The sequence below is a fragment of the Bos javanicus genome, chromosome 13 (genome assembly GCF_032452875.1).
Source record: "Bos javanicus breed banteng chromosome 13, ARS-OSU_banteng_1.0, whole genome shotgun sequence".
Classification (NCBI taxonomy): domain Eukaryota; kingdom Metazoa; phylum Chordata; class Mammalia; order Artiodactyla; family Bovidae; genus Bos; species Bos javanicus.
This window is the reverse complement of record NC_083880.1, coordinates 9,685,322-9,704,067: the sequence shown is the minus strand read 5'-3', so window position 1 is coordinate 9,704,067 and position 18,746 is coordinate 9,685,322. Positions and strand designations below refer to the sequence as shown.

The window sequence follows — 18,746 nt, the reverse complement described above, 5'->3', positions numbered from 1 at the left end:
ATTAGGTTGTTATTGGTTATATAGTTAGTATAAATTTTAATTGTACTTAAATTTCCTGTGTTGCTATTCTTTTGAAATTATTTATGATAGTTGCTGAAAATTTATGTATTTTATTGGTTCTTCAAAGAACCAATAGATTTATTTTAACATTTTGCTTGTGTATATTCCTCACTTTCTTTGGATCATTTTCTAAAATCTAAATTTGAATGCTTTGGTTTTCTCTCTCTCTCTCTCTTTTTTTTTTTAATATTTTAAATGATTAGAACATTTCAGACTGAATTTTCCCTAAGTATAGTTTTTAGTTTTATCCTACATTTTGTATATTTAGTGTTCATTTTTATATTTTAAACAGTCCATCATTTTATTCTTGATATCCTCTGTGGCAAAGTATTTAGGAAACTGCTTTTTATTTTTTTTTAGCAAGTCTAAAAATTTTTTTTTAATTTTCTATTGGCATATAGTTGATTAACAATGTTGTGCTAGTTTCAGGTATATAGCAAAGTGATTCAGTTATACAAATATCTATTCTTTTTCAAATTCTTTTCCCAATTAGGTTATTACAGAGTATTAAGCAGAGTCCCCTGTGCTATACAATAGGTCCTTATTGGTTATCTGTTTTAAATATACCAGTGTGTACATGTCAATCCCAAACTACCAATCTATTTCTCCTGCTTTCCCCCTGGTAATCGTAAGTTCACTCTCTAGTATGTGAGTCTTTCTGTTTTAAATAAGTTCATTTGCATCATTTTTTAAGATTCCACATACAAGTGATATCATATATTTGTCTTTTTCTATCTGACTACTTAGCTTTAGTAATGATAATCTCCAGGTCCATCCATGTTACTGCAAATGGCATTATTTCATTCTTTTTTCTCAAATTTTTAAAATTTTATTTATTTTTAATTTAAATTTATTTATTTCAATTAGAGGCCAACCACTTTACAATATTTCATTCTTTTTATGGCTGAGTAACATAATGAGAAATGCTGGGCTGGAAGAAGCACAAGCTGGAATCAACATTGCCAGTAGAAGTATCAATAACCTCAGATATGCAGATGACACCATCCTTATGGTAGAAAGTGAAGAGGAACTAAAAAGCCTCTTGATGAAAGTGAAAGTGGAGAGTGAAAAAGTTGGCTTAAAGCTCAACATTCAGAAACCTAAGATCATGGCATCTGGTCCCATCACTTCATGGGAAATAGATGGGGAAACAGTGGAAACACTGTCAGACTATTTTTTGGGCTCCAAAATCACTGCAGATGGTGATTGCAGCCATGAAATTAAAAGACGCTTACTCCTTGGAAGGAAAGTTATGACCAACCTAGATAGCATATTCAAAAGCAGAGACATTACTTTGCCAACAAAAGTCCATCTAGTCAAGGCTATGGTTTTTCCAGTGGTCATGTATGGATGTGAGAGTTGGATTGTGAAGAAAGCTGAGTGCCGAAGAATTGATGCTTTTGAACTGTGATGTTGGAGAAGACTCTTGAGAGTCCCTTGGACTTCAAGGAGATACAACCAGTCCATTCTAAAGGAAATCAGTCCTCTGTGTTCTTTGGAAGGACTGATGCTAAAGCTGAAACTCCAATACTTTGGCCACCTCATGTGAAGAGTTGACTCACTGGAAAAGACTCGGATGCTGGGAGGGATTGGGGGCAAGAGGAGAAGGGGACTGCAGAAGATGAGATGGATGGATGGCATCACTGACTCGATGCACATGAGTTTGGGTGAACTCCGGGAGTTGGTGATGGACAGGGAGGCCTGGCGGGCTGCAATTCATGGGTTCACAAAGAGTCAGACCCGACTGAAAGACTGAACTGACTGAATACTCCATTGTATGTGTATCCATCTCCTTTATTCATTAATCTGTCGATGGACACTTAGGTTGCTTCCACATCCTGGCTATTGTAATTAGTGCTACAATGAACACTGGAGGGCATGTATCCTTTTGAACCATGTTTCTCTCTGGATATATGCCCAGGAGTGGGATTCCTGAATCATACAGTAGTTCTATTTTTAGTGTGTCAAGGAATCTCCATGCTGTTCTTAGTAGTGGCTGTACCAATCCATGTTCCCACCAGCAGTGAAGAGGGCTCCCTTTCCTGACATGCTGCAGCCCATGGGGTGCAGAGAGTCGGGCACGACTTAGTAACTAAACAAGAACAATTTCTGCCTACGTTTTGCTCTAAGAATTTTATAGTATCTGGTCTTACATTTAGGTCTTTACTCCATTTTGAGTTTATTTTTGTGTGTGGTGTCAAAAAGTGTTCTAATTTCATTTGTTATGGATTTCTGTCCAGTTTTTCTGGCACCATTTATTGAAGAAAATGTCTTTTCTCCATTGTATAGTCTTCTTTCCTCTTGGATTAATCGACCACATGTGTGTGGGTTTGCTTCTGGACTTTGCACGGTGTTCCATCGATCTATATTTCTGTTTTTGTGCCAGTACCACACCGTTTTGAAGATGGTAGCATTGTAGTATGGTCTAAAGCTAGGGAGCCTGATTCTTCCAGCTGTTTTTCTATTTCAAGATTGTTTTGGCTATTCAGGGTCTTTTGTGCTTCCATGAATAAGATTGCTTGTTCTAATTCTGTGAAAAAATGCCATTGGTAATTTGTAATTTGACAGGGATTTCACTGAATCTGTAGAATGCCTTGAGTAGTATAGTCATTTTGACAATATTGACTCTTCCAGCAGAAGAACATGGTATATCTTTGCATCTGTTTGTGTCATCTTCAATTTCTTTCATCAGCATCTTATAGTTTTCACAGTTCAGGTCTCTTGCCACCTTAGGGAGGTTTATTCCTAGGTATTTTATTCTTTTTGAGGCAATGGTAAGTGGGATTGTTTCTAATCTTCTGTTGTTAGTGTATAGAAATGCAAGAAATTTCTGTGTATTAATTTTGTATCCTGAAACTTTAATGAATTCATTGATGAGCTCTAGTAGTTTTCTCGTAGCATCTTCAGGATTTTCTATGTATAGAATCATGTTATCTGTTTTCAGCAAGTCTTAAAAATCAGGAAACTGCATTTAAGATGTTTTATCATAGTTAAAACTCAGGGGTTTTTTTGCTAGTTTTATTGCATAGTGATAAGAAGAAAGGCCTTTATCTACATGGGTAGGGCACGATAATTTTGGTGTCAAGAAGTGGCTTCAGTAAGGCATTTAAACCTAGGATCTCACTAAATATTTATCCCTAAATTAGTATTTTAAACTGAAAAAGACTGAGATACCTTTTATTGACCAATTAAATTCTTTTCCCATGATTGCCTCTAACCAATTGGATAGAAGCAAGCTCTTATTTTTGGTGTGTGTGTGTGGGAGAAAGTTGCATTATATTGCCCACCTGAGTTGAGACATATGAATGTTTGTTTCTCGCATGTAAACAAACAATTACAAATAATTCTAACTGTTCTGATGTAGCAAATGTGGCATTCAGTAGGTAAGGACATTGGGAAAGGGGATTCCTTTGATATAAGGTAGTTGGGGAAGGCACCTCTAGGAAGTGACATTACAGCTGAGATCTCAAGGATGAACATGAATTTAGCCAGTTCTGGGAATGGACAGAAGGTAATTGTATTGCCAGTTTTGGGAGCCAGCTTGACAGATAAGACTAGAAAGGCAGATCATGCCACTTCTTGGACTTTTTATTTAAATGCTTTAAATGGCAGACATATCAGTTAGAACAGACTAGGGTAGGCTTGGGTGATATGATGCCCAGATCTCAAAACACAGATTTCCTTCTTACTCCTGTCACCTTCTCAGTGTAACTTGGCTGAAACTCAACTTCACATCTTCTTCACTCCAGTTCTAGGCTGACAGAGCAGCCTGTCTGAGAAGTTGCTGGTCATTATGGTAGAAGGAAAAAACGAATGTGAGTCTTCAAGCTTCTGCCTGAAGTGACAGATGCTACTTCTGCCCACACATCATTGGCCGGAGCAAGTTATATAAAGTCCAGTTTCAGTGGGGCAAGGAAGAGTTCTCCTCCCCCAGTGAAGGGAAGTGCCTGTTGGTATAATTCTCTATCCCCTTCTAAATCTATATCCTTCTGTGCACCTTACCCAAGAAATAGGGCTACACTCCTTTCTGATTTAGTCACAGATCCACTCTCATTCTTACCAGAGAAACAGCAGCTTAAAAAGATTTATACCAAGTCTCAGTATTTTGTGTGCAAATGGCAAACTGCCCATTTCTCTACATTTTATAAAATAGTTTTCTCTCATCCTCATGGGTTAGGGGCAGAATTTAAGTCAACTTCAGTAGAAAGGATTTCGTATTTCCTACTCAAAGGTTTGTTGTTCCCTCACTAAGTTGTCTCTGACTCTTTGTGACCCCATGAATGAAGCATGTCAGGCTACCCTGTCCTTCACTATCTCCCAGAGTTTACTAAAATTCTTGTCCATTGAGTTGGTGATGCTATCTAATCATCTCATCCTTTGCCACCCTCTTCTCCTTTTGCCTTCAATCTTTCTTTCCCAGCATCAGAGTCTTTTCCAGTGAGTCCTCTCTTCACATCAGGAGGCCAAAGTATTAGAGCTTCTGCTTAAGCATCAGTCCTTCCAATGAATATTCAGGGTTGACTTTCTTTAGGATTGATAGGTTTGATCTTCTAGTCATGGAGTTGATGATCTGAGCCACGGTCAGCTCCAGGCCTTGTTTTTGCTGACTGTGTAGAGCTTCTCCATCTTCAACTGCAAAGAATATAATCAATCTGATTTTAGTAGAAAGGATTTCATATTTCCCACTCAAAGGTAAGGACTGTTTATTCATTTGGTGGAGAGTCTTTAGCTGGAGAAAGGGATATTTGCCTACAGTTTCAAATAGAATATAATGCAAATAATTTACCAAGTGCTTTTCCCAATGGCAAAGAGGAATATCTTGGCATTTTAATTCATGTTTAAATTTGGAAGTGAGTTCAGGGAATGCATTAGTATTTCTATCTTTCAAACCAAGGAATGGAGGTATTTGTTTCTCAAAGCCCCACACTGGGCCAGAATTCTGGCAAGAACAGTATAAATTAGTATCATTACCCTTTTAGTCCTGAGAACCACCAGCAAAGTTAAGTTGATGTTCAATGACATCTTTTAAAGGTAAAGGGGCAGAAGTGGGGAAGAAACATAAGTGATGGACAAAGAGATGAAAAATTGAATATAGACTAAAACAAACAAACAAACTGTATTTGGCCATGCTAGAATCATGTCAAATCATCTGTCTTCCACATTGAAGTATTTGTGTTGGGGTTGCCCACTGTGAGAGAAGACTGTCCTGCCTACAGTTTTCTTCTCATCAGACTCGTTTATTACTGAAAAAATGTCCCTTTGGTCCAGCAGATTAAAAAACCTGATTCTGCCTTAACTATTAAGCTTCTGACTTTGTTGGATAAAAGGACCAACCTTCTTTATTGCCTTCTAGAACAATACACTTGATAGCTCTTCCTCTGTAGGAGATAAAGGGAATTAAACTTGATGGAATACAGATTTCCATTTTCAAAAGAACTTTTAAGTTTTTCCCACAGCGGTTTTTGTGGCTCCGTTGCCAGTCTCTGAACAATTTTGTAATTCAGTCATAATTCTGTCAACAGTAGGCTGAGGAGGATAGTGGCTACAGTTGTCACATAGCCAGGCTGGCTATGTGACATAAAAGATGCTCAAAAGATTTCCAGTAGTGGATGATGGGTTCTATAGGATGGACCAATGTTCATGGAACCACTGGCTTTATCTCAACAATGTCTATCTTCACCTCAGAGGCTGTTGCTAGGGTAATTAACTACTTAGCATTCAGAGAAAAATTATACATTAGGTTTTATGTCTGTTCAAACTTCTGTATAGTTTAATTTTGAAAACACAGCCACACCATTGATCAGTCTTAGTGGGGAAAGTTACAGTTGACTTGCAAGGGCAATTTTAAATACACATATTTGCAACCAGATATCTACTGTTAAATGAACATTTTTTGAGTCATTAACTGCTCACAGCTAAGGAACAAATTTCACAAAACACGGATAATTCCACCTTATCCTCTCAAACAAATTTTATTCATATTCTGCTCTAACAAATATAGCATGAAGGCAACAGTTGTTTAAGTTTCTTAGTGTATGGCACGGATGAAAAGAAACAAACATATTCAGAAGCAGTCCAGTACTGAAATGCTGGTTTAACAAAAGAGGCACGTATTATTCTATTTAGCAGTTTATACCAGATCTCAGAAGACTTTTTTTTTCCCTTGCAAGCAACAGACTACATTTATTTGCATTAAGTAAAAACATATCTTGATCAAGAAAATTACTTTTTTTCTGATTTTCCTTTATATCACAAATGTCAGGGTAAGGCAAATCCTTAATGAATCGTATGATAAAAACCCTATTCCCCAAGAAAATATATTGGACATATTCTGCTAACTTTGTTATTTTTCAAAGCAAAGCTGACATGCACCACATACAGAGAAATGTCATTTCAAATCGAGTGCATCAAGCAGAACTGTATTAATTCACAAAGAGGCTTTTCAGTGTTTCATAGAAAGATGTACAATTAGCTGCGATGACTAATAGGTGACCCAGTATCACAGACTGTGTTTCAGATGCCTCCTTTGTAAGCTTTTGTGAAGGAAGGCTTGTCCATCACTTGGGTAGTTACCAGCTAGAGGACAGACCCTTTGTCTCTCCTACAATGAGTACCTTTTTAAATAGAACTATTATGTGGAAAGCCCACCTCCATCCCCTGTATGCAAACAGGACTTAAATAAGGGGCTATTTGCCTCCCACTCTCCTTCCTATAAACCCTTGAGTCACCTAGCCTGGCTAGAGTGTGGTTGGAAACTGACTTCCAGAATTCACGTTCGGAGAATGAATCAGTCTGGCAAATTTTCCATTGCACGGTTTGTACAATGACAGCACCAGTGAGATAAAGGTTTCCTGTGTTGTGGGTATCTTCTATGTGGCCAAAAGCTAGATTTTTAATGTTTTACTATTGAAATGAAAATCGCTTCATTGTTTGTTTTAAGCATAAAATCTTCTAGCCAAACAGCAACTCAAAAGCAGAATGAGGGAAAAAGTGAAAACACAATCTAATCATAAAGTGAAATGTAAACCAATTCGGGAGCAGGGTCAATGGTCTTTACTCCTGACTCAATTTCCTGGATGCAGAGCCCACTTTCTTTTTCTATAATTTTCAGGCAGAGAACTCCTTCCTCTCATTGATACCCACCCACATTGAAAACTGGATGAATGGCTGTCATTGACATCAAAAGGAACACCAGGACAGACATAATTCTGATCCCTACTGTTCCTGCCAGAGACATTAGATCTTTGTCCGTTAAAAAAAAAAGATCCCCATCCTTCTTGCCTCCTCACATTGTTTTCCAATGTGACTCATTACTGAGCATGAGTAGCACGCACACTTGGGAGGCACAGGAAAATGTCCTCCTAGTAGATTGCACTTGTCAAGTACTGGGTTGGCCAAGAAGTGCATTCAGGTTTTCCTGTTACATCATATGGAAAACCCGAATGAACATGGTTGGGCAACCCAACCCTTCACAAGAACGATGGCGACTGTCAACTAAGTCATACAGATGATGTGAAATATAGAAACTGTCTATATTCCCGTGGCATCATTTCCTGGATTAGTGTAAATGAGGCTTTTTCTTGGTTTTCTAGAAAGCAGTGTCTAATGGCAGTAAAGGATATATAAGTTTCGGTATCAAACTGTGGAATTATGGCAGAAGGGAGAACAGGTGTGTTCCAAAATCATGAAGTCACTTAAATGTCACTGCTTAGGTTGATGATCCTCAACAAGAGGATGTTAAAACATACTACATGAGTAGAAATACAACTTATTATTCCAGTAGACCAAATAAGCCATCAAATAAGGCAACAAATTCAGAAAAGCCAAAACAAAATTCATAGGAAGACGAGAAAGTGAAATTTTCTTTAGAGGAAGGAGCAAAACTGAAGAACTCCATGGAATATGTAGAAAGCAGAACCCCTGATTATTGTAGAAATGCTCCATGTGATCCATTCCTTTTCTCCCTCTACTAAGAAAAAAATACGCACTTCACTTACAATTCTGAAGCCCTCATAAGGAAGATGGGTTTAAGAAGAGAGAGGGAGAGAGGGGGACAAGTGGAGAAAGCCGCATCAGCATACATACACTATTGTGTGTAGAAGGACAGCTGAAGGGAAGTACCGCACGGCGAGCTCAGTCCGGCCTTCTGTGATGACGCAGATGCTGGGATGGGGCAGGGGAGGGAGGCGCCAGAGGGAGCGGGTGTATGTGTAATTACGGCTGGTTCCCGCTATTGTACGGCAGAAACCAACACAACGGTGTAAAAAATTAAAAAGCAAAAACCAGGAAGGAAAAAAAAAAGATATGCAAGAAATAATGGAAGTTTCCACAGGGACGAGTAGATTGGTTTTAGAGCCGGGGAGGTAGGCTTCTTGCCTGCTGAGGGTTCTATCCTTGTTGGCTCTGGGACAATATTTGTGACAACCTCTGATGTCTTCCCGCACCCTTAATCCCTTGTGCCCACTGTACCAGGGACATCTTGGTTTATTAGTCCCGCTGCTTCCCTTCAGTGTGTGCTGGGAGAGGGGACAGCCGTCAAATTAGTCTTGAACTTGGCGTGAACAAAGCACACCATTTAAATGCAAACCAGGAAGCCAGAACTGCAAGCAAGGCCTCTAATTGCCTCCAAATTCAAACGAGAATCTGCTCTGTGGGTCATCAGTCCTTGGGTAAAAACAAGATGTTCTTTTATGAAAAGCAGATGTATAAAGACTTCAAGGAGAACTTTTTTGATTCTAAATGCAGCAGTCTCCCTCTCAACTAAAAGGCCCAGGAAAGTGCCCTTAGAATTGTGTCACAAGGAATTGCTTCTCCCTGAAGGAAAAACACAGTAAAGACTTCCTGAACCAGGTGAGCTCTGCTGAAAGTCAGTGTCGGACAAGAACGCACCTCCCGTCTTGTTACCAAGGAAGAGACCAGGGTCCGTCCGCCTTCCTTGTTATGCCTCCGTGGTCTGCTCCGGATTAAACCCTGCCTTCATATTCCTCCTTAGAGCCTCATGGAACAGCGTTGGACCTCGGGAACCCCTGATACAAGCCCATTTGAAACCAATCCTCCTGACCTTTTCCCAAGTGATTTCTGAGGGTTTTGCCCATTTTCTGTCCTGCCTCCTTCCTCTATGGATTCTACTGATATAGGGTTTGATGTTTCCTCAAATGCAGCTTATCAGTCACCTTCCTTCTCTCTCTTTTTTTTTTTGGAAGAAACCACTGTACCAACCAGCTTTGTGAAATAACCGAGAAAGCAGACAGGGACCAGAACACACTTGTGCGTTACACGTGCCACTGCGACCCTGGGGCGGAGTCGGGAGAAGAAAAGACAGAAACGACAGGGATAGCGCCTGAAAGTTGCATTCACGTGGGTCCCCCACCAAATGAAAGAAAACTTTTTTTTTTCTTTTGCTTTTCTTTTTTTGTTTCTGCGGGTAAACAGAACAAAACGCAGCTGGAGAAATGAGAGCAAAGGATTCCCCGTCCTTCGGTGGGACGCGCCTCCCCCCACCCCCACCCGCCTGCACAGTGCACGTGCGCGCCAGCGTCTTCTCGCACCTCCCCAGGGCCAGGAGCCTGCACACTGAGGACTGTCATTTACTGCCACCTCGTTGTCCCTTTGCTTCATCGTGTGCCCCTGCCGAAGACAAGGAGAAGCCATTTGTTAAAGACGTCATCATAGGTTGAGCAAGCAGTATCTTTTAAATACAGCCATTTAAATGTTTTTCACCCTCCAAACGTGCCTAGAAAGATGTTTAATTATCAGAGAGCTTGGGGTATCTGAGCTGTTATTGGCAGCATGGCGTATCTTTAAAGACCATATAAATCATTGTTAATAGATGTATACAACATGGACAACTTGCTGATGGGGGAGATTAACTCAAGTCTTCAAAGTATTATTTGAGAAACTGAATCTTGAAGCCATGGGTCCTCTCTTCTTGGCCCTATCACGTGTTCCAGTTTCCAGGGCTCAACATAGAAACAGTAAAAATGTACATGATGCTGGTTTGCAAAAGACATGGATGGTCATCCCACTGCTTTGAGATCGTTCTTATTAAGTAGGCATCTGCTGTGTTCTCCACTTGTGAAAGGACTCTAAGATATCCTGCCTTAGAAGAACCTATAGGGAAATGCATAGATCACAAGTATACTGCAAAGTCTTTTGAAAAATGCATTTAACCTACACCACTACCAAGACATAAAACACTCCCACTGCCCCAGAAAGTTCTCACTTCAATTATGAACCCTACTCTTTTTTAAAAAATTTATTTCAATTGGAGACTAATTACAGTATTGTGGTGGTTTTTGCCATACACTGACATGAATCAGCCACAGGTGTACATGTACATGGAGAACCCCCCTCCCACCTCCCTCCTCATCCATCCCTCAGGGTCGTCCCAGTGCATCAGCTTTGAGTGCCCTGTTTCAGGCATCGAACTTGGACTGGTCATCTCTTTCACATATGGTAATATACATGTTTCAGTGCTATTCTCTCAAACCATCCCACCCTTGCCTTCTCCCACAGAGTCCAAAACTCTGTTCCTTATATCTGTCTCTTTTGCTGTCTTGCATATAGGGTCGTCATTACTGTCCTTCTAAATTCCATATATATACATTAATATACTGTATTGGTGTTTTTCTTTCTGACTTACTTCACTCTGTGTAATAGGCTCCTGTTTCATCCACCTCATTAGAACTGATTTAAATGTGATGAACCCTACTCTTGTTGGAACGAACAATTGATCTGATTTCTGTTACCATAAATTAATCTTGTCAAGGATGAATTGGAGATGATCTCTGAGCTAACTTTCTGTTCTAGTGTCCTATGAATCTTAAAAAAAAATACTCTTTGAGGTGTGTATGTGTATGGAAAAGCAGTATAGTGCTCATTGTAGATAATATTTAAAATACCCAAAAGTAGACAAGGAATCCTGCATGATCCTTCTATTGATAACTAACTTCTGTAATTAATGTTACACAGTATTTCCTTATATTATTTTTCTCTTTCTACCTATATATAAAACTATTAATTTTAATAATGAAAATTGCAAACATGAAGGAAATTAGACAATGGTAAGTATATCTAGAATATATTTACCATTCAGATTTAGTGTTAATATTTTTCAAATTTCCTTGCAATCTTTATTAAAAAAAATAAAACAGTATTGGTAAATTAAAATATTTACAGATAGTTTTAATTTATCTGTATATTATCTCTTACTTCCCAAGATTACTGAATCCTGATATTAGTGTGAATCCACAACATGCATGTTTTTATACTTTTACAGACATGTATATACAAATAGACACAATAGAAAGTGGGTAGTGTTATGTGGTATATTATAAAATAGACATAAATAATTATTCTTTTAACCATTCATTAATATTGTTACAAATTTGTAATCTATATATATTATGGTTTTCATTTGTGTTCACCATTCTCCTTGGCTTGCAATTGTTTCCTACACCATACTCTTCTCTGGGCTCAATTTTCTTTTTACTGTTATGCCTCCTTTGGTAGCTTTTAGAGAAAAGGTATGTGAGTAGCAAATCTTTCTTTTTTCTTGAAAATGACAAATGTCATTTTCTTAAATGATACTGAAACTAGTGAAGAACTCTATGTTGACCATTATTTTCATCCATGTTTTGAAGACTTAGAATTATTCCATTATCTTCTGACCTAAATTCTTGATCTTGGGAAATTGCTGTCCTTGCAATACCTATTTAGTTGTGGTTAACTCTTTCTCTTTGTGTTAATTTTTCCTCTCTGTTGGTGTTCTGCAGTGCATAAGTGTGAATTTATTTTGTTTTGTTTGTGCCAGATCTTAGTTGCGGCATGCAGGACCTTCCAATTTTGCTGTGATGTGCGGTATCTTTTACTTGTGGCATGCGGGGTCTTTAGTTGCAGCATGCGAACTCATGGTTGCGGCATGTGGGAGGCCTGTGGGACCTAGTCCCTGACCGGGGATGGAACCTGGAGCCCCCTGCGTTGGGAGTGCAGAGTCTTAGCTGCTGGACCACCAAGAAAGTCCGGTGAATTTATTTTAAACATGCCCTTCTTGTAACTTATGATTCTTCTTTTAACTCAAATTTTTTGACTTTCATCAATTCCGATAAATCCTTGGCAGTATCATTCAAATACTATCAACATCTCCTTTTAGAGCTCTTGTTGAACAAAAAATATCTTAGTTATTCTGTTTCTATTCCTTATATCTACTCATGTGTCATTTATATTGCTATACATTTACTTGCTTTTTCCAAATTGTTAATTTTTCATAGTTTGCTGCTTTCTTACAGTTTTATGTCTACTTTTTATCTTTTGACATTTAAATGTATTTATTTTATGAAATCTTCAACATTACCCTCAAGTTCTTGTAGTGCTAATCATCCTGCAATTTTACCCATCAACTCTCATTCGTAATAGATCATTTCCTTGTGTGTTTTATAAACTCATCTTTGGAAATGTATTTCTTCAGGAGAAATTCTAAAGGATAGTTTTACATTACATTTCCATTTGCTAACTCTCCCAGGGGGTCACATTGGTCTATAATCAAGTATAAATTAATGTCTTGGTTTGTATATTACTGTATGACTTTAGATGGCATAAATTTGTGCTTCAAACATATGGTGTGTATGTGACTTCTGCTTACCATGGGAGCCTTTTCTTTCCCCATGAAGCACCCTAGGCCAGCTCAAGTCTCCTTGTTAATATCTTGAGCTGGGAATCCCAGATATATTTATGTAGAGGTGTCAATTTCAGCTCCTTACCTTGAATGGCCCAAGGTCCAGGTGGGCATTAAAACCTAAATTTCTTGCCTTAGAGTCTGTATCTACACCAAAAACCAAACTGTAGTTCTGGGGACAGCTGCATTTTCAGCTCACCAGATTATTGCTTTGGCCTCAAATTCCTCTTCATTTTTGATAGCTTTCATGTTAACTTTGTATTTGTATTGAGAGGGTTTTTTTATTTTTTCCACCTTTTCAGTCACCTGTTGCTACAAAACAAGCCACACCAAAACACAGTGGCCCCCAAACCCGCAATTTATTATTCTAATGATTCTATAAGTTGGCGTGGGCTCAGGTGGGCACTTCATCTACTCTAGGTGGCATCCACTGGGGTCTGAACACCAAAAATGCCCTCTCACTTTCTAAAGTCTCTCTCCATGTGGCCGTCCCCATTCTGTACCACAGCTTGAGCTTTGTAGAGGGTGGCTGGATTCCAAGAGCAAGCATTCTGAGAGCATAAAAAGTTACCAGGTCTCGTAAAGCCCACGCTGGAAGCCACACTTGGCCTGCCATGTTTCTCCAGAAACAGAAGTTCAGGTTCCATAAGCATCTTTTGCTGTGGTGGCAGTTTAGTCGCTAAGTCATGTCCAACTTTCTTGTGATATCATGGACTGCAGCCCGCCAGTCTCCTCTGTCCATGGGATTCCCCAGGCAGGACTACTGGAGTGGGTTGCCAGTTCCTTCTCCAGGGGATCTTCGCGACCCAGAGAAGATGAACCCAGGTCTCCTGCATTGGCAGGTGGAGTCTTTACCACAGAGCCACCTGGTAAGCCTGTAACCATATTTACATGCCCTAAAATACTTGTTGAGAAATTATTTTTACATTTGCACAGCACTCTATTGATTGATTGAACTGTTCCTCTGTTGTCATTTATGATATCCCTGATTTTTAAACACATTATACAGCACTAAATTTTCTTGTATTATGTCTTTGAACTCTAATTCTAATCCCATTTCACTGTATTTTGTTAATTTTCTTGGAGGTATGATGCACAGAACTAAAGGTTCTTCCTGTTGAACTACCAGTAACCTCTACAAACCCAGCTATGTAAATGATGATGACATTCCTTAGGTCATACTGTGTGCTGTGACAACTGTGTTCAGAAATGCACTATTTTTTTAGGGAACAGTACTGTGTCAAAGAATTTTGTTCTGGAGGTATCTGAACTTCCATGATCAACTGAGTGACCCTGTGTGAGTCATTTCTTCCTGGAGTTGAAGGACTGCTCTGAAGAGGTAAGGGGGAGGAGTCAGGATACATACTTTTGCAACAAAGTTAAACTAATTTTGAACTTTAAGTTTTGACAAGGTATTCACTTGGGTAAAGGTATGTTCAGTTCAGTTCAGTTGCTCAGTTGTGTCCGACTCTTTGCGAAAGGTATGTGGCTAGATTCATGTTTATGGCCAAGGAAAATATTTTGATATTAACCAAGGAAAACATACTTATTTTGTTATTTCATCTAGATATTGATCATATAGAAAAATAATAGTGTCTATAAGAAAAAAAAATCTAGACAAGAAGTCTGTAGTGTGTTGGCAGTGAAAGGGAAGAAGGTAAGGTGGTACTGAGGAACTTGCTTTTAAATTGTTCAGGTTTACTCTCACTTCACTGCTTTTTAATGGAAACTTCTCTACCATATCATTTCTGCAGCTTAGGATAATTTTAAATACATGAATAAGGTTTAAAAAAAGAAGAAATGTTTGTAAGACCATGTTTGTATGAGTTTACATTTTTTATCAGTCCTATGCTGTATATGTATTGCACAAATACTATTATAATTTAGTTTTCAAGGAAGTTTAAAATCATGATGGGAAGACAGCTGCCTGCTTTCACATATTCTCAAACTTTAGTCTGCCACCATGCTGGAGCTTGAGTCTGGTGCAACTTGGATTTCTGGGAGAGTACAGAAGCCTATGGAGAAGATGCTGGGAGATGTGAATAAAAACTTTTGCCTGCCATATTCCACCACCCTGACACTGAGCGCTGAGGGGTCTTATGATGGGAAAGAACAGGGCAGTTCTTTCTGAATAGAAATAGATAAGGTGCATATCAAAGGAATAATTTCAATGAGCCCAGATTCTCACATCTTCCCATATGTAAAAAAGTGCTAAATTCATTACCTTGAGATGTCTGGTTTTCCTTAATTAATGGCAATCTTTTGATGTTTCAATTACCTGGTTTTTGTTGCAAATATCCTGGCTCTTCCCTTGCCTCTTCAAAGCAACACCTCAGAGCTATCTGAGAGGTTGCCTCCTGGTCTTAAAGTCCTCAGAGAGTTCACTGAATAAAACATAATTTTCAACTTTAAGGTTGTGCTTTTTTTTTTTTTTTTCCCAGTTGACAGTTTTGGGAACCAAATGAAGAAGCCCAGAGCAGAGTTCCTCACCTAAACTCTACCAGGCGTCTTTTGGGCCAGAACACCTCCTTCGGGAGTCCAGATGATTTTGGTGAGTCACTCCTGGTTTTCAGATCTCCTATTATTGGTTAATGATGCTAAATTTTATGCAGTGGTCTTAAGCTCCTTTTTGGAGGAGTCAGTGGTCCTTGAAACTTAGTTTCAAGAAGAGGTACCTGGGGTTATCCTCAGCGAAGGCACTGGCAAGATTTTGTTCAGTTTAGACACTCAGGGGTTTTATTCTCAGTTGAAAGTCTGGGAAGATTTTGCTCAGTTGCAAGAACACTGAGTAGGGTTGGATTGCCTATGTTTTTCCTTGAATTGCCTATCATAATAGAATCTGTCAGAATAAACCCAAAATCTCATGAGAGTTTTCAGCTCTGAAGAAGGGGACATCTCTTGGCTGGCAATGGCTTTCTCAGGCAACTAATAAACTTACAGGAGTGGTGGAGGCAAAGACATCATGCCATGTAGCTGTCTCTATAGGAAAATCCATTCATTTTAATTAAAGCTTGCTTTGCTGGGGACATGAGCGCCCATGGTAGTCTTATACCACCAGAGGGAAAACCTGAGACATGGTAAGAGGAGCTGAAACTACTCTGGGGCAAACCCTGGAGGAGTTAAGGTCACAAGCGGTACACTGGCCCATCACCTGATTCAAGCAACTGTTTGAATCTGCTCTTTGGAACTCAGGGAAGAGTCAAGAAGGCTGAAGGAAGCTTATTTCCTACAAACAAGAAAGGGACAGGGAAAGGATTTGTACCCAAAGGGCCCTACAAGGTCCTGCTTAGTTTCAAAACTGCTGGAAAGGGTCTCTCGGCCAGAATTCACTTCATAGCCTCCTTAATCAAGAACAAATGCCAATCTTAAAGTCTTTTCCATGACTGCTGCTAAGTCGCTTCAGTTGTGTCCGACTCTGTGCGACCCCATAGATGGCAGCCCACAAGGCTCCCGTCCCTGGGATTCTCCAGGCAAGAACACTGGAGTGGGTTGCCATTTCCTTTTCCAGTGCATGAAAGTGAAAAGTGAAAGTGAAGTCGCTCAGTCGTGTCCAACTCTTAGCGACCCCCTGAACTGCAGCCTACCAGGCTCCTCTGCCCATGGGATTTTTCCAGGCAAGAGTACTGGAGTGGGTTGCCAGTGCCTTCTCCACTTTTCCATGACTAGTGAAGCCTTATTCATCTGAGCATGCAACTTTAATGTATTTCAACTGTTATTTATAAAGTAGTAAGTGTACATTGTGAGAGTTGGACTGTGAAGAAAGCTGAGCACTGAAGAATTGATGCTTTTGAACTGTGGTGTTGGAGAAGACTCTTGAGAGTCCCTTGGGCTGCAAGGAGATCCAACCAGTCCATTCTAAAGGAGATCAGTCCTGGGTGTTCTTTGGAAGGACTGATGCTAAAGCTGAAACTCCAGTACTTTGGCCACCTCATGCGAAGAGTGGACTCATTGGAAAAGACTGATGCTGGGAGGGATTGGGGGCAGGAGGAGAAGGGGACGACAGAGGATGAGATGGCTAGATGGCATCGCTGACTCGATGGACGTGAGTCTGGGTGAACTCTGGGAGTTGGTAATGGACAGGGAGGCCTGGCGTGCTGTGATTCATGGGTTTGCAAAGAGTCGGACACGACTGAGCAACTGAACTGAAATGTACATTGTAATATCTGATTCATAACTAAGGTTTTAAACTGAAGCTATGAAAGCCCTAGTTTTCTCTCTGTACACATTGCACATATGAGACATCTCTACCTCTGGAAAATATTATCAAAATTAAACTTATAAAAGAGCTCTGTTTAGTTTAAAGTGCTTATGAACTAAATATTTCTAAATATGAAAAAGCAGGCTAGAATGAATTTTAGGTTCAAACAATCTAGAAAGTATTCAGTATTAAATTAACATCTGGCATCAAGCTTAAGATTGATGGTTTAATCAATAAAGACTTGTCTTTTATTTTACCTAGGTTTAATGCAGGTCAATACATTTATTTCTGTTACAGAGTTTGTCAACAATAAAAATTAACTTGGTATGATGAAATTCTTATAAATACACTATAAGGGAGACAAGATAAGCTTTGGGGGTAAACTCTTTAGAAATAATTATGCTTTAGGAATGTCTGCTTGAAAATAATCTCTCCATATGACTTGGTAAGTTGAAGAATTGTGCTAAATTAAGTTAAACAGTAGAAGCTTATTGAAGAGCTAGGTCATTCCCAAATAAGATACTGAAACATCCTCTTCCCTTTACAGAGAAGCTAAAGATATTTAGAACTATTCATATATATGTTTGGTGCCACACTGAGATATTTTTATAAGAAAGCACATGTTTTTAGAAATTATTATATTTGTTTGCCATGCCAAACAGAACACTAAGGTAGTTCATAATTGCTTACTTGGAAAGTAAGATGAGTGTTGTGAACAAAAGAAGGTACGAAAGATGGAATTGTGTTTTTTTAAGGGAAAAGAAAATAATTTTGTCCCAAAGTTGGTTCTTTCTACATGGGGAAAAAATAGGGGACAAAATAATAAGCATACAGAAAGTTGGTGGAAAATAAGCCTGAGAAATGAGTTTTGTGCATGGTCAGGACTGGTTGAATTTAGATTGAATTTAGTAAGGTAGATGGATTTTGTTGTTAAAAGTAAGCTGGTGTAAGACTGGAGTTTCATTTTCTCTCTGTTAGGAGAATAAAGTTTTCTTGGAGTGTGGCATTGGTAACAGATTGTGTGAGTTTTTGTGCCTTTAAGTGATCTGTTTTTACTTTTGAAATCTTTTGTCAACTTTGGTTACGTGTTCACTATGGTCCTATTTGACCAAGTGTTTTAAAACTTTTTTTGTTATTTTTGACAAACTTCCTATCAAGTTTTATTTAACATCTCCAGCTAACTTTAAAAGGCTTCAGAGGACCCCTATGGCATCTCAGAGAAGAATATCAGACTAATTAGGCTTATGGCATGTTAAATTACTTGAGAAACGTTGTCAACTGATTAGAGACGAACCTTAGGTTATATTCTGTGGATAAATGTCATTAATACAGATATCCTAAAATATATATGAATTCCTAAAAATCTGATATACCCTGGTATAATATTGATCATAAATTCTAGTTTTTAATCTTAAAATCTTATATGTCACAGCAATATCCAAGTTTCTTGTCAATTGCATTATAATTTGATCTTTAACCAAGCCTTTTTAAGTCTTGCTACTTAAAGCCAATCATTGTTTTACTTTGATGCTTCTATAAAAATGAAGGTCTTCAAGAAAATTCATAGAAAGGCTTTTTGACAAATAGAAGTTTCTGATCACTTTTAGATCATATCACTGAGCTGGGTAAGAAGTTACAAAACTCTAATGGAAAACCTGAAGATTTCACCCAGATCATCAGGAATTAATTAACTGATAAATATAATTTGTGATATTATGACTTTTTGGGAAATATACTCTTAATTTTTGTTTTCTTAAAAAAAAAAACATGCTTTTATGCTATGGCCCTCAACAAGTTGACAAAGTACACTTCTGT

The 18,746-nt window shown here is 38.7% G+C and overlaps 1 protein-coding gene across 3 annotated transcripts in view; it reads right to left on the bottom strand.

Annotated features, from left to right (window-relative positions):
• Positions 1 to 1,782: 1,782 nt before the first annotated feature.
• MACROD2 (mono-ADP ribosylhydrolase 2) overlaps positions 1,783 to 18,746 on the bottom strand; it is a 2,305,220-nt gene continuing 2,288,256 nt past the window's right edge. For 2 of the 3 annotated variants that reach the window (XM_061435643.1, XM_061435644.1), the window contains exon 19: positions 5,818 to 9,687. The gene's annotated coding sequence lies outside the window, so the exon portion shown is untranslated. Of the gene's footprint in view, positions 4,693 to 5,817; positions 9,688 to 18,746 lie in introns of those variants that run through there. The other variant, XR_009740200.1, reaches the window with a different exon arrangement.